We start from the raw sequence: 13,482 nt of genomic DNA, 5'->3' as shown, positions 1-13,482 counted from the left end.
CACGGCCTAGTAGGTTTGGTGGAGAGAGTTGAGGAGAAATGGAGGATGGTGGAGGTTTGAGGAAGCATGACTTGAAATACAGTTTGCAGAGAATAGGAGAGAGCGTTCACTAGGGAAGCCAAGGCAGGGTAGGGGACTCGAGTGAGTTTGGTGACATTTGATTTCTAGAGGCACCTGACCGCCTTGGTGTGAGGTTTCCTCAGCGGCTCTCAGCAGCTCTGGCATGCGGAGATGTGAGCAGCTGAGAGTTCTGGGATCAGGATAGTCAGACGACAGTCATAATGATCCGATCCAACATTTATGAAGTTTTGCCAGGTGCCCGGTACTGTGGTAAGAGCTTTTCATACATTATTTCATTTGAGTCAATGTAGGCAGGTCTTTAAAGTTGCATGAAAGAGACCAGATAGCACATGAACTGACTAAATTCCAGGCAGCAAATAAAAGCTTAGCTGTTTGGCATGTTAGTCATACGATTGTTACATAGAAATTGGGTTTCTCTGGCCTCACAAATTTATGGGAAAAATTAGGGTCCAAACAACAGCAGTGAAACAATGTCTCTTTGGCTCTGTCTTATTTACTCTGAAAAACTCCTTTCCCCAAATTCTATTTAGTTTCCTGGGCCTGTTGTAACAAAATACCATAAACCGAGTGGCTTCAGACAACAGAAATTTATTATCTCACATTCCTAGAGGTTAGAAGTCCAAAATCAAGGTGTTGGCCGGTCCAGGGTGCTCTGAAACCTGTAGAAGAGAGAGAATCCTTCCTTGCCTCTTCCTGGTGCCTGGCGCCAGGGAGCCGCCAGCGCCTGGCATTCCTTGGCCTGCAGTCTCTACGTCTGTCATCATTTGGCCTTCTCCTGGTGTGTCTCTGTCTTCACATAGCATTTTCCTTTTCTCTAAGGTCACCAGGTGCTGGATTTAAGCCCACCCTAAGGACCATATCTTATTTCGATTGCATCTGAAATGATCTACTTCCTATATGGTCATATTCTGAGGTAGGGGGGTCAGTAATCCAACATAATTTTTCTGGGAAACACAATTCAACGCATAACGAATTCCTTCCAATAGTTCTGGAAATGCCTCGGAGCGCCCGTAGGTGGACGTGAACTAGTACTCTTTTGTTCCCACACACTTTCCTCCTCTCCTGTTTTAGTTTGATAACTGTGGTGCTTCTCATGCTGCACCAAGGTCAACATACTGCTGCAAATGCTTCCAAACCTTCAAAGAAGCACCAGAGGGACAATGGTCACTGAAGGTGCCAGTGTCCCTGTGATGCCGCTGCAGCCTGGTGTTCCCGTCTGTGCCTTCTCCGTGTCCATCAAGTCCTCACATGTCCCACATGTGACCTGACCCCGTGGGTATATGCTGCCACACACGTGGTTTGTACACCACCCCACCTTATGCTTTGTTTTTGTCCATCTTCTGTGGGTCCTGCTCCCTAGGCTCAGCTGGGCTGAGACAATCAGTGACAGATGCTGTTTGGGACTTATTCATGCCTGTCACTGACACTGACCTTGAACCAGAATCTTTGAACCAAACTTACGAGCCTTGCCTCCCTTTTCCCCGGTCTGACGGCTGTTACGATGCTCCTCGGAACAAAGCAAGCCTCTGTTATACCCGAACATGCTTAGAAATATCGACAGGAACCCTAGGGTGAATGCAGCTTAGCTCTCGAGCCACGGTTACGGCTTCCGGTGATATATATTTCAATTAATTTTATACAAAAAATTTATCTGCACTATGATGCTTATCATCAGGGCTGTTAGGTTGGGGGGTGTCTGGGTGGCTCAGTCAGCTGAGCGCCCGGCGCTTGGTTTCGGCTCAGGTGGTGACCTCGAGGTCGTGAGATCCAGCCCTGTGTCAGGCTCTGTGATCAGCACAGAGTCTGCTTCAGAATCTCTCTTTCTCCTTCTACCCCTCATGCTTGTGCTCTGTCTCTCTCTCAAATAAATATATCATCTTTTGCCATATTAGAAAAGACTTTCTCCATGCATTTCCCACTTTGTTTCCATTCTCCTTCTCTTTCTGAGCCTACTGAATCCGGTGAGGTGTGTGAGTCCACAGCCCCTTCTAAACAGTCACAGCCCCTTCCTGCAGATAACATAGTCACACCCAGTAACAGTCAGCTATAGTATACCTTGATTCCTTTTTCTTGTAAGAGGCTCTATCATTAAAGTAATTATAACTGTTTGTAGCTAATCCTCACTAGGGTAGTTTTCACTTTCACCAGAGTAGGGGAAGGGTTGACTGTAATCATACCTGGGTGTCTTTGATGTGTCTGGTTCCAGGGGTGATACCTTTCTTCCAATCAAACTGTCAACCTAAAGTTAGTTAATCAATCAAAAAGTATTTGTTGAGTGCTTCTTATGTGCCCTGCATTAGCGGAAAGCAGACACAAGGAAATTACCTTTTGGTCATTATCATTTTATCCTTTTTAAATCATCCAATCAAGAGTAGTACTGAGCACCTACTATGTGTCAGGTACTGTGCCAGGCACTAGGGGATACGGCAGAAGGAGAGCAGACACAACGTCTACCTTCTTAGAGTACACCATCTGTTGGGGGACCTGCACCTTAACAATCTCACAAACAAATACATATTCTCAAATTTTAATAAGATCTGTGAAAGAAGTGTACAGGGCGCTATGTGCAAGGGGGAGAGCCTACGTTAGACGGGGCGTGGATGGTCAATGATATTTAAGCCGAAGATCAAAGCATGGGTGAGAAGGGAGAAGCAGAACAGCTGATGCAGAGGAATAGTGCATGGAAAGGCTCTGAGGTAGAACCTTGGTGCCTCAAAGAAACTGAAAAAAGACGAGTGAAGCTGGCACACGGAGAATTAGGAGGAAGGTGAGACCAGATGAAGGAGAGGAAGGGCAAGGACAGATGCTGTATGGCCATGGTAAGGATTCTGGATTCTACCATATGAGCCATGGGAGGCATTGAATGATTTCAAGCAAGAGAAAGGCTTGATGGGACTTAGGTTTTAAAAGATTGTTCTGACTGTTGTGTGGACAGTGGAGTAGGGCCAGAAAGGGGAAGCCAGCTGGGAAGCTGTTAGTATGGTTCAGGTGAGAGAATATGGTGACTGGTGCTTTGGAGACAGGAAGAAGTGAACAGATTTGAGAGATAATTTGGAGGTAGAGTCAACAAGTTTCTTTCTAAGGGAGTATGGAAAGAAAGCATCAACTGATATCCATCACTGAATTATTTAGGTTCTAATCCAAATAATCTGGACATTAATTACCTGCTTAGTATTGGAGTCACCACGGAGAGTCTGTCCCAGTGCATTTCAGGGGCTATACTGTTGAGCAAGACCCAAACCTCCCATTCAAGTGCAGAGAGAAAAATTGACTTTCATTTTAGAGCATGTTTTGCCTGGGGCTGTGTGGTCCATCTCAGGATTTCAGGAAGTGAACAAATAAACTTTTTTTTTTTTTTTTTAAGGCTGTCATCAGAAACCAGCTCTCAGAGATATACAGAGAGCAGGAGCAGGAAATGATGAATGTTTTTCTTAATTAAGTAGACAGTCTCCTGCCTACCAAGTCTCCTCCCCCATTCTTTGCTTTTTCTGTGACATTGACCAGCGAGAGCTTGTGGGAATTATCTTTGAAATACACCTGCCCAGTACACCCAATCTGCATTCCTCACACCCTCCCAGTCACACGGGCATACTCCATTTTCTACTGACACACCCTTCTCCTTATCTCCCCAGATCTAATTGGTTCCTCTCATTGCCCTCTTTCTCCCTCCTTCTACCCAGATGCTGGCTCTCAGAAGATAGCTGGAAAGATGGGAGGTGGCATGCACTGTAACCTGGTGGGACGGACGTGCTGGGCTTCCCTAACAGGTTTTTCTTAATATCAATCTGTCACACAAAAAGAGGAACTCCTTCCCTCAGTCAAAACAAAACATCTCTTTGTTGTAATGGCCGAATCAGAGGTTTCTGGGAGCTTGTGGAAGTGCCTTATGAAGAGGGGGATCTTGCCTTAGAGACCGGTAGCCTGATGTCAAGAACACTAACGACCTACAAGAGAGGGATACATTTCTGTTCCAATCTCTCCCTTCCTCTAACCTCTCAAGTGTTAACTTAAAAAGACAAAAGTGGGGCGCTTGGGAGACTCAGTCGGTTGAGCGTCTGCCTTCGGCTTGGGTTGTGATCCCAGAGTCCTGGGATCGAGCCCCAAGTTGGGCTCCCTGCTCAATCAGGAGTCTGCTTCTCCCTCTCCCTTTGTCCTGCTCATGCTCTCTCACTCTCTCTCTCTCAGTCTCCCTCCCTTTCTCTCTCTCTCAAAAAAAAAAAAAAAAAAAAAAAAAAAAAAGACTAAAGTAATATGCCCAAATGTTGATAGTGGTTTCTCTTGGATGATGAGATGGGGGTGGGTATCTATTTTGCTGTTTCCTTACGCTTTTCCGTGCTTTGTAAATTCCCTACAATTAATGTGTATTAATTTGACCATTAAGAAAAAACCTAAAATTAAAATTGAACTTCCTTAAGACTGGGAATTTTTTGATTGGATATACTTGCAATGAAACAGAATATCAAAAGGCTCTTACATACCCCAGTAGGACTTTAGTCACATTTGATAACAGGACCCCATTCCTTGAATGCTTCAGACTTCTCAGTTTTCTGGATAGTCTGTATTACCCCTTGCTTATGAGTCTCTCATTCTGGCTTGAGTTTCCAGCCATCCCAAGTATTGGGGAAAGAGCTTAGATTCTAACAATATGTTTTAATAACAAGACTGGATCTGCATGGGTCTAAAAACTGTCATGCTTTTTACTCCTAGGGACACAAAAAAGCACATATTAAAGAACCTATTTATATTACTATGTGGAATCTGCTCTGTTAAGTGCTGTTAAGAGTGAATAGGATAGGGATGGTTCCTGTCCCTAAGGAGCTAGCTGCAATTTGGGAAAGGTTATTCCTTCCACTTTAAAGATGTAAGTGTTGGCAGAAAACAGAGATTCTCCTTCTTTGATCAAGACATCTGTGAGACTTAAAAAAGACAAAGCCGTGTCAAAGTGAGCTACATAATGGCCTACGGCAATTTTTATAGTCTGAATAATAAGCAAAAACTCTTTTAAGTAGTGAAAACAGATTATCTATACCACTCTTCCATAATAATTTTCATTCAGTAACAAACTAAACATATTTATACTTTTCATTCTTACAGTGCTGTCCTTGTTTTGCTTTTTGGTCAGGGCTTACGTACAGATAAGAGAAAACCACTCTAGCAATTTTAAGCAGGAAGGACTGAATGCAGGGAACTAGGTACTTACAAACATTGGAAGGGCTGGAGGAGTGGGCTGCTGTCTGAGACAGCAGGAGGAGCTCCTGGCTCCGCGGCATGTTCATCCCTCTTCTGGTTTGGTCACAATACCGTAACCTTCATTCCCCCGTAACCCAGGGTCTAACTTATAAAGCGCACTACCTCCAGTTTGGTAAAATGAAATACTAAAGAAAAGGAAAGGGTAAGCAAAGGAAATCTGTTTCTATTTGCATAACAAAGCAAGGAAGAAAGTAGGGTAGCTAGTACAGACCTCATTTCTGCATTTGGTCCCAAAAGCCCCATAGTTGGTGTTTATAACTTTCTTCCACTCCCATTTCCTGGTTTTGTTTTGTTTTGTTTTTATCTTCAGCCAGCACATCAGCTAATCATGCTACTTTAAAAGATGGGACAATTTGAATTTTCATTTGAAGGGATCTGAACCTTTGGTGATCCTGCCTGTATTGGGCTGGGTCGCCTTCAATTAACTTTTTACTATCAGACAGAGCAGCGCAAGGGAGTACCCTGGAGGTTCCCCTTGGTTTTAGGTCCACTCCCACCCAACCATTTCATTTGTAGTGGAAATTCTTTTTTGCCTTGAAAATTAGAACGGTTCATTCCAATAATACAAGAAGCCCCTTTTACTTGTTGATTTAACATCATAAAGAGCCCAGATTGCCCAATAGCTTCTCAACTTCCCCTTTAATGGAACCATTGCTGAGTCTTCAGATGGAAGCAATCTTTCTATGGGTTTTAAACCTTCTAACTCAGCAGAGAGCCCAGCATTACAAGAAGCAGATATAAAAACTTTGTGATAGCATTCTTATATATAATGAGAGGTGATACTACCATTCCACTCTTTGGTTTCTGGACTCTTGTCATCTGATAGGGAGAAGCATCATGTATTGGCTATTGATTAGAGCATTATCTCATTCCATAGCACAGCCCTCCAACTACTCAGAGTGGTGTCTCTTAGCTGATAAGATAACTGAGTCTTCAGTAGGTTGTAATACTGTCCTGTAAGGGTATATACTGATAGATGATGGGATACATGGTGAGACCAGTGAAATCCATAGATAGCTTCCCTTTCTTTCAGTTCTTTGGTAGGAACAATATTAAATGGAGCACTGTAATGGTAAATAAAGATGTTCACAGGTGGTATTGCTGGCAAAAAAATAGCTGGCAAAAAAGACAAATTCGTATCTAGAATAATTACCATTCCAGTGAGGATAGTTGCTTCCTCTTTCCCCAGCTCCCATGATGTAAAGAGATCAATGTAATCAACCTGCCACCATGTATCTGACTAGTCTACCCCCACCCCAAATATGATATTATATTAGGGACTCAGCCTTGGTCTCTGCTGGCAGGTTAAAAAAATCAGCAGCTGGCAGATCAGTCTTGGTGTGGGAAAGGCAAGATTTTTGAGTCCTTGTAGATCTCCTGTCTCTGCTACTACAACCATTTGATCCATGAGCCCATTGACCAAGCCCCAGGGTATTTGGGAAGAGAGGCTGACTGACATTCATAAAAATAATTACGTATGTCTGATTATTGAGTACCCCTTGACAACAACTATAGGCACATTCTTAATATCTATGATGCATTCAGATTTCTTGGCTATAAGAAAAAGCTGATTCTTGTTAACTTAAACAGAAATAGATTTTATTGTATGTCTTTGGGTTGCTTATGGTAGAATATGAAGGCTGGTGAACAAATCTAAGAAAAAGGCAGAAGTCAACAAAAGCTTACAGCCAAGAACATAGCAGAGGTCACACCAGAGAACAATCAGGTTACACACTGCCTTTGACAGTCCAACTTTGGACGCTCTCTGCCATTTTTACCGCTGGATTCTTTTTTTTTTTTTTTTAAAGATTTTATTTATTTATTTGACAAAGAGAGACAGCCAGCGAGAGAAAGAACACAAGCAAGGGGAGGGGAAGAGGAAGAAGCAGTCTCCCAGCGGAAGAGCCTGACGTGGGGCTCGATCCGAGAACGCCGGGATCACGCCGAGAACGCCGGGATCACGCTGAGAACGCCGGGATCACGCCCTGAGCCGAAGGCAGACGCTTAACGCCTGCGCCACCCAGGGGCCCCTACTGCTGGATTCTTAAATGTGCTTCAGCCTCTGAGAATATGCTTTTCCTGTTGCCACATCTTTGAGGACTTCCACATGAGACAAAATTCCTGGCAGGAGCATCATACTGGCCAATTCTGGGCCCTCATGCTTCCTGCCAAGGAGCTGGCATAGGGATTATCTGCCCACTTTAGGCCTACTGGGAGCTGGGGCCTCACCTCCCATCAAGACCTAAGTGATGGGGGGATCTTTCTATCTAGAAAGATAGCCCCCAAACCTGGCAAACATCTACCATACCCCCAAGCTTCAGGTTTCTCATCTGTACAGTAGAAATTTCCTTTTCCTTTTTTTTTTTTTAAAGATTCCATTTATTTATTTGACAGAGAGAGAGAGAGAGAAAGCTTGAACAGGTAGGGGAAGCGTCAGAAGGAGAAGGAGAAGCAGGCTTGCCACTGAGCAGGGAGCCCAATGCTGGGCTTGATCCTAGGACCCTGGGATCATGACCCCAGTCAAAGACAGAAGTTCAACCGACTGCGCCACCCAGGTGCTCCAGAAATATCCTTTTTTTTTTTAATTGTTATCCTTTCCTATGATATTTTAACCTAATATACTTTTTAATCCTTTTCTATTGCTATGAGGATTAAATTAAATAATGCATGTGAAATACAATAAATCTTGATTGTTATTATTTTGTTTCCATTAGTACCTCAATGTCTTTATCTCCTTGTCCTGAGGCAATGCCTGCAATTCCTAACCTTGAATTAATTCACCTATCCTTTCCCTCAACTCCTGCTCCTGGACTGCTGAGTACTCCTGGAAAAATTGATAAAATCTTCCCAGTTGATTCTATCACAAGTAAATAGTTTCCAAACTCAAGGGGCCCTCAGTGCTAGTTGCATACCTCTTGCAATACCTATTGCATACCAACTCTGCTCCCATTTTCCCAAGCAAATGATGTCTCCTTTAAAGAAGGAAGAGGGATTCCTCAAATTTCTTCCCTTCCATGTGCAAACTGATGTGTGCCTGTCCCAATCATGACTACCACCCCCAACCCCAAGTCTCAAATAATATCAAGTCTCTCCTCCCTTTAAGAGCTAATTTTTGGTCTGCATTCTTCTTCGTTCTTTGGGCCCTTGCTTGAGCTCTGTCTCCTGGATTTTCTGGATCACCTCACCCACTGGTTTCTTCCCGAAAGCTTGCAGTATTAAATGCTGCAGAGACAGCTTTTCACACTCAGTGGACATTACCGGTTCTGGGATTATCTAAATAGAACACTTATTGTTTTCGTAGATTTGCTAAATGTACTTTGTAATAATTGAAAGCAACACTGAAAAATACAAGGCATAAAGTTCCCTTGAAATCTCTAGCCCAGAGGTAACCATTCTGAATGTCTTTCTTGATCCTGTCTCACTACTCAAACATAGGTGTATTTTATGTCTAGTTTTACATGGAGAAAATTTATGTCCCCTTCCTTTCCAGTGTAATCGATTTTTCTTTCTACACTGAATCAACAGAATATATACATACTGTTACTTCTCAGATCTTGAAAAAAACCCTTCTACTATCACATTCCAGTTCAACTATTAGCTCATGACTCCATTCCCCTTTACAGAAATATTTCCTGAAAAAATGATCATTTCTCACTGTTTTGCCTTCTTCTCATCCTAATCTCTTCCTTCTGGTCTTCTTTGTGGATTCTTCCTCATCTTCCGAAACTTTAAGCACTGGAGTACCCCTTGGATCTGTCTTCACACATCTTCTCTTTTCTATCTACACTCACTTCCTGGGCAATCCCATGGAATCTCATGGCTTTAAATATAATCTTTATTCTGTTGACTTACAAATTTATATCTCTATCCGGTGCCTCTCTGATGACCTTGAAATTCTAAGTTGCCTTTTGGAGATTTCCACCTGCGTGTCTGACAGACATCTTCAACATAACACACTCAAATTGAATTTTTGAGTATCATCCTGCACCTCAAACTTGCTCTTTATGAACATTCCCTGATCTCATTCTTCTAATTACTCAGGCAAAAGACCTCGGAGTCATCCTTAATGCTCACATCCCACATCTAATCTCTAGTAAAGCCTATTGACTCTATCTTCAAATAGAAGCCAATTTCTAATTTTTCTGGTCCAAACCACTACCATTTCTCCCTTAGATTATTCCAATACTGTCTTTACTAGTGTTCCTATGTTGTGGGTTGGCTTGTGTCCCCCCGCCCCCCAAAAAAGATACTTTAAATTCTAGCCCCCATTACATGTGAATGTGCTCTTATTTGGAAATCAGGTCTTTGCAGATGTGATCAAGTTATGATGAGGTCATACTCGATTAGGGTGAGCCCTAATCCAATAAGACTGTTGTCCTTATAAGAAGAGAAAACATACACGAGGGAGGGAGAACAGCCCTGCAAAGATTCTGAGACATATAAGATGAACATCGTTTAATGATGGAGACAGAAATTGGGTCACGTAGCTGCAAGCCAAGGAATGCCAAGGATTGCCAGAAACAATAGAAGTCAAGAGAAAGGCATGGAAAAGATCCTCTGCTGGAGACTTTGAGAGAACATAAACCTGCTGAAACCTTGATTTTGGACTTCTAGCCTCCAAAACTGTGAGAGAATACATTTCTGTTATGTAAGCCAACCAGTTTGTGGTTATTTGTTATGACAGTGCTAGGAAACTAATTCACCTTGCTTTTTCCTTTTCTCCTCTGAAGACTGCTTTCCATACAGAATATATATACATACCTACATATATATATACATACATACCTACATATGTATATATACACACATATATATACATACCTACACACACATATATATACATACCTACATATATATACATATATATACACATACCTACACACACATATATATACATACCTACATATATATATACACATACCTACACACACATATATATACATACCTACATATATATACATATATATACACATACCTACACACACATATATATACATACCTACATATATATATACACATACCTACACACACATATATACATATATATATATATGATTTATCTGATTGATGATGTCACTCAAAAACCTTCATTTCCTCAAAAAGTTAAATACAGAATTACCAAATGACCTAGCAATTCCACTGTTAGATACATGTCCCAAAGAATTTAAGGCTGGGACTCAATCAAATACTTGTACCCCAATGTTCATAGCAGCATTATTCACAATAGTCAAAAGGTGGAAATAACCCAAATGTCCATCAACAGATGAATGGATAAACAAAATGCAGTATATTTTGTTTACCACTAACAAATGGCATAAATGATTATTGTTCACCAATAACAAATGGTATATTTGTCTCTAACAAATGGTAACAATGGTATATTATTCAGACTTAAAAAGGAAATGCAGACACATACTACAACATGGATAAACTTGAAAAGATTATGCTAAGTGAAATAAACCAAACATAAAAGGACAAATATTGTATGATTCCACATATATTAGGTACCTAGAATAGACAAATTCATAAAGACAGGAAGTAGAATAGAGGTTATCAGGGGCTAGGGGGAGGGAAGAATGGGAAGTTATTATTTAATGGGTATCGAATTTCTATTTGGGATTATAAAAAGCTCTGGATGTACATAGTGATGATGGTTGTACAACATTGTGAATGCACTTAATGCCACTGAATTGTACCCTTAAAATATGGTTAATATAAAAAATTTTATGTTCTGTATATTTTACTACAATTGTTAGAAATGCATAGAAAAAAAGGTGGTTATTACCGCATGTGAAGGAAAAAGAAAACTCCAAAGAACTGAGAAACATAAAATCTCCAAATGTTCATTTCACTCAGCGTCCAAGTCTTTACCTTGGCCTACAAGGCCCTGAGTGATTGATTTGGCTCCCAACTACCTGTCTGATCTGATCTTGCTCCCTGAAACATTGCTTCACCATACCGGCATCCTTGCTGTTTCTCCAACACACTCAGCATATTCTAGTCTCAGGGCCTTGGCACTTGCTGATTCCTCTGCATTGAATCTTACTCCCTGACCTGACTTCCATCTTCAGCCCATGTCTACATAGTTTTTTCCTTCCCTTCCTTCAGATCTCTGATTAAAACTCATCTTATTAGTAAGGCCCTTCCTGAGTACCCCACGTAAAATCATACAAGAATCTACCCCCTACTCTGTTTTATTTTTCTCCATAAATTTGTCCTCATCTAACCTATTGCATACTGGTTGATTTGTTTGTTGTCGGTATCTTCCCATTTGACAGCAAACTCCATGAGGTCAAGGACTTTGTTTTATTCACTGCTCGATCTAGAACAGAGCCTAGAACAATGCCAGGTAAGTAGTAACTGCTCAATAAACATGTGTTGAATGAATGAACGAATATTTTATTTTTCATTTTTCTAAAAAGATTTTATTTATTTATTTGACAGAGAGAGAGAGACCACAAGCAGGGGGAGGGGCAGAGGGAGAGAGACAAGCAGGCTCCCTGCTGAGCAGGGAGCTGGATGTGGGGCTGGATCCCAGGACCCTGAGATCATGACCTGAGCCAAAGTCAGATGCTTAACCAACTGAGCCACCCATGCACCCCTGAATGAATACTTTAAATGTTCTTTTGTGACTTGTTTAATACCCTTCTTTCTCCTTAAAAAAATACTCAAGGTGTATTTTATCAAAATTGCGTCCAAATAAAGATATTTCGAGAAATTACTGAATTAAATCATTTGAAACTTCATTTGTAAACTCTTTATATTAGTTTTTTCTTGTTTTGTTCTGGGGTTTTTTGTTCTTTGTTTCCTAAGAGGGGTATTTAGTGCCTTGCTGCTGTTGTCCTAAATATTTTGGGGTGTGGAAACCTTTGAGAAATCGTGTGGACACTTTCTCCAGAAACATATACAAATAACACACAAAGTTTTGCATGTGATTTTATGGGGGTCATGAACCATCCGAAGCCCATCTATTGAATTCCTAGTTGGTGGATAAGTCTATCATATTTTAAAGCTGGAATGGAGCCCATATAATTCAGAGCCTGGGTTGCATGGAGAACATGGCCTTTACTCCGATGACACCCTTGAAAATGTCTGGCTCGTTCAGCTTCAGTGGAAGGGGTAGTTCAAGATTTGATCCCTCTTCAGGTCCTTACCCTTCAGTTTGATCACCAGTCTCATTTGCTCAAGCAACAGTTTGACTTTATGTTTATCACACATAATTCTACGTTTTAGAACAGTTACTTTGTGGTAAGTATACCTGTTCCCAAACTTAGAATTAGATGTGATAAATATAAAGTGTCCAGACTCAGCCCTTATGAATTTCAAGATCAGTTGCTGAGTATACTATTTTTTTTAAGACTTCATTTTTTTTTAAAGATTTTATTTATTTATTTGACAGAGATAGAGACAGCCAGCGAGAGAGGGAACACAAGCAGGGGGAGTGGGAGAGGAAGAAGCAGGCTCCCAGCGGAGGAGCCTGATGTGGGGCTCGATCCCAGAACGCCAGGATCACGCCCTGAGCCGAAGGCAGACACTTAACCGCTGTGCCACCCAGGCGCCCCTGCTGAGTATACTATTAAGTTCTCACTCTTGGTTATTCTACAACATGTACACAGAATAAATGCAACTTAAGATGTATGAAAACAAAATGCTGTTCACTGCTCAGACTTCTGCAGCGCTTCATGTCTTCAAAGACACTTTCTCTGAGGTAACCTGTGACTCTAATTGCTAAGCCGGATGGCCTAGAAGTCATTCTACTCACACATCCAAGGAAACAGTCAGAAAAACTAAGAGGCCGCCCACGGAATGGGAGAATATATTTGCAAATGACACTACAGATAAAGGACTGGTATCCAAGATCTACAAAGAACTTCTCAAACTCAATACACGAGAAACAAATAAACAAATCAAAAAATGGGCAGAAGATATGAACAGACACTTTTCCAATGAAGACATACAAATGGCTAACAGACACATGAAAAAATGTTCAAAATCATTAGCCATCAAGGAAATTCAAATCAAAACCACACTGAGATACCACCTTACACCAGTTAGAATGGCAAAAATAGACAAGGCAAGAAACAACAATTGTTGGAGAGGATGTGGAGAAAGGGGATCCCTCCTACATTGTTGGTGGGAATGAAAGTTGGT

General features: G+C 41.4%; 1 long non-coding RNA gene across 1 annotated transcript; it reads right to left on the bottom strand.

Moving 5' to 3' along the window:
* Positions 1-653: 653 nt before the first annotated feature.
* LOC103672442 lies at positions 654-4,112 on the bottom strand. The gene is made up of 3 exons (XR_571173.2): positions 3,246-4,112; positions 2,259-2,320; positions 654-740 (listed from the first exon to the last, which is right to left on the bottom strand). It is a non-coding gene; the product is annotated as an uncharacterized LOC103672442 (long non-coding RNA).
* Positions 4,113-13,482: the final 9,370 nt, after the last annotated feature.

The sequence above is a fragment of the Ursus maritimus genome, unplaced genomic scaffold (assembly GCF_017311325.1).
Source record: "Ursus maritimus isolate PB19 unplaced genomic scaffold, ASM1731132v1 scaffold_2, whole genome shotgun sequence".
In the NCBI taxonomy this organism is placed as follows: Eukaryota; Metazoa; Chordata; class Mammalia; order Carnivora; family Ursidae; genus Ursus; species Ursus maritimus.
This window is presented reverse-complemented; position numbering and strand designations above follow the sequence as displayed.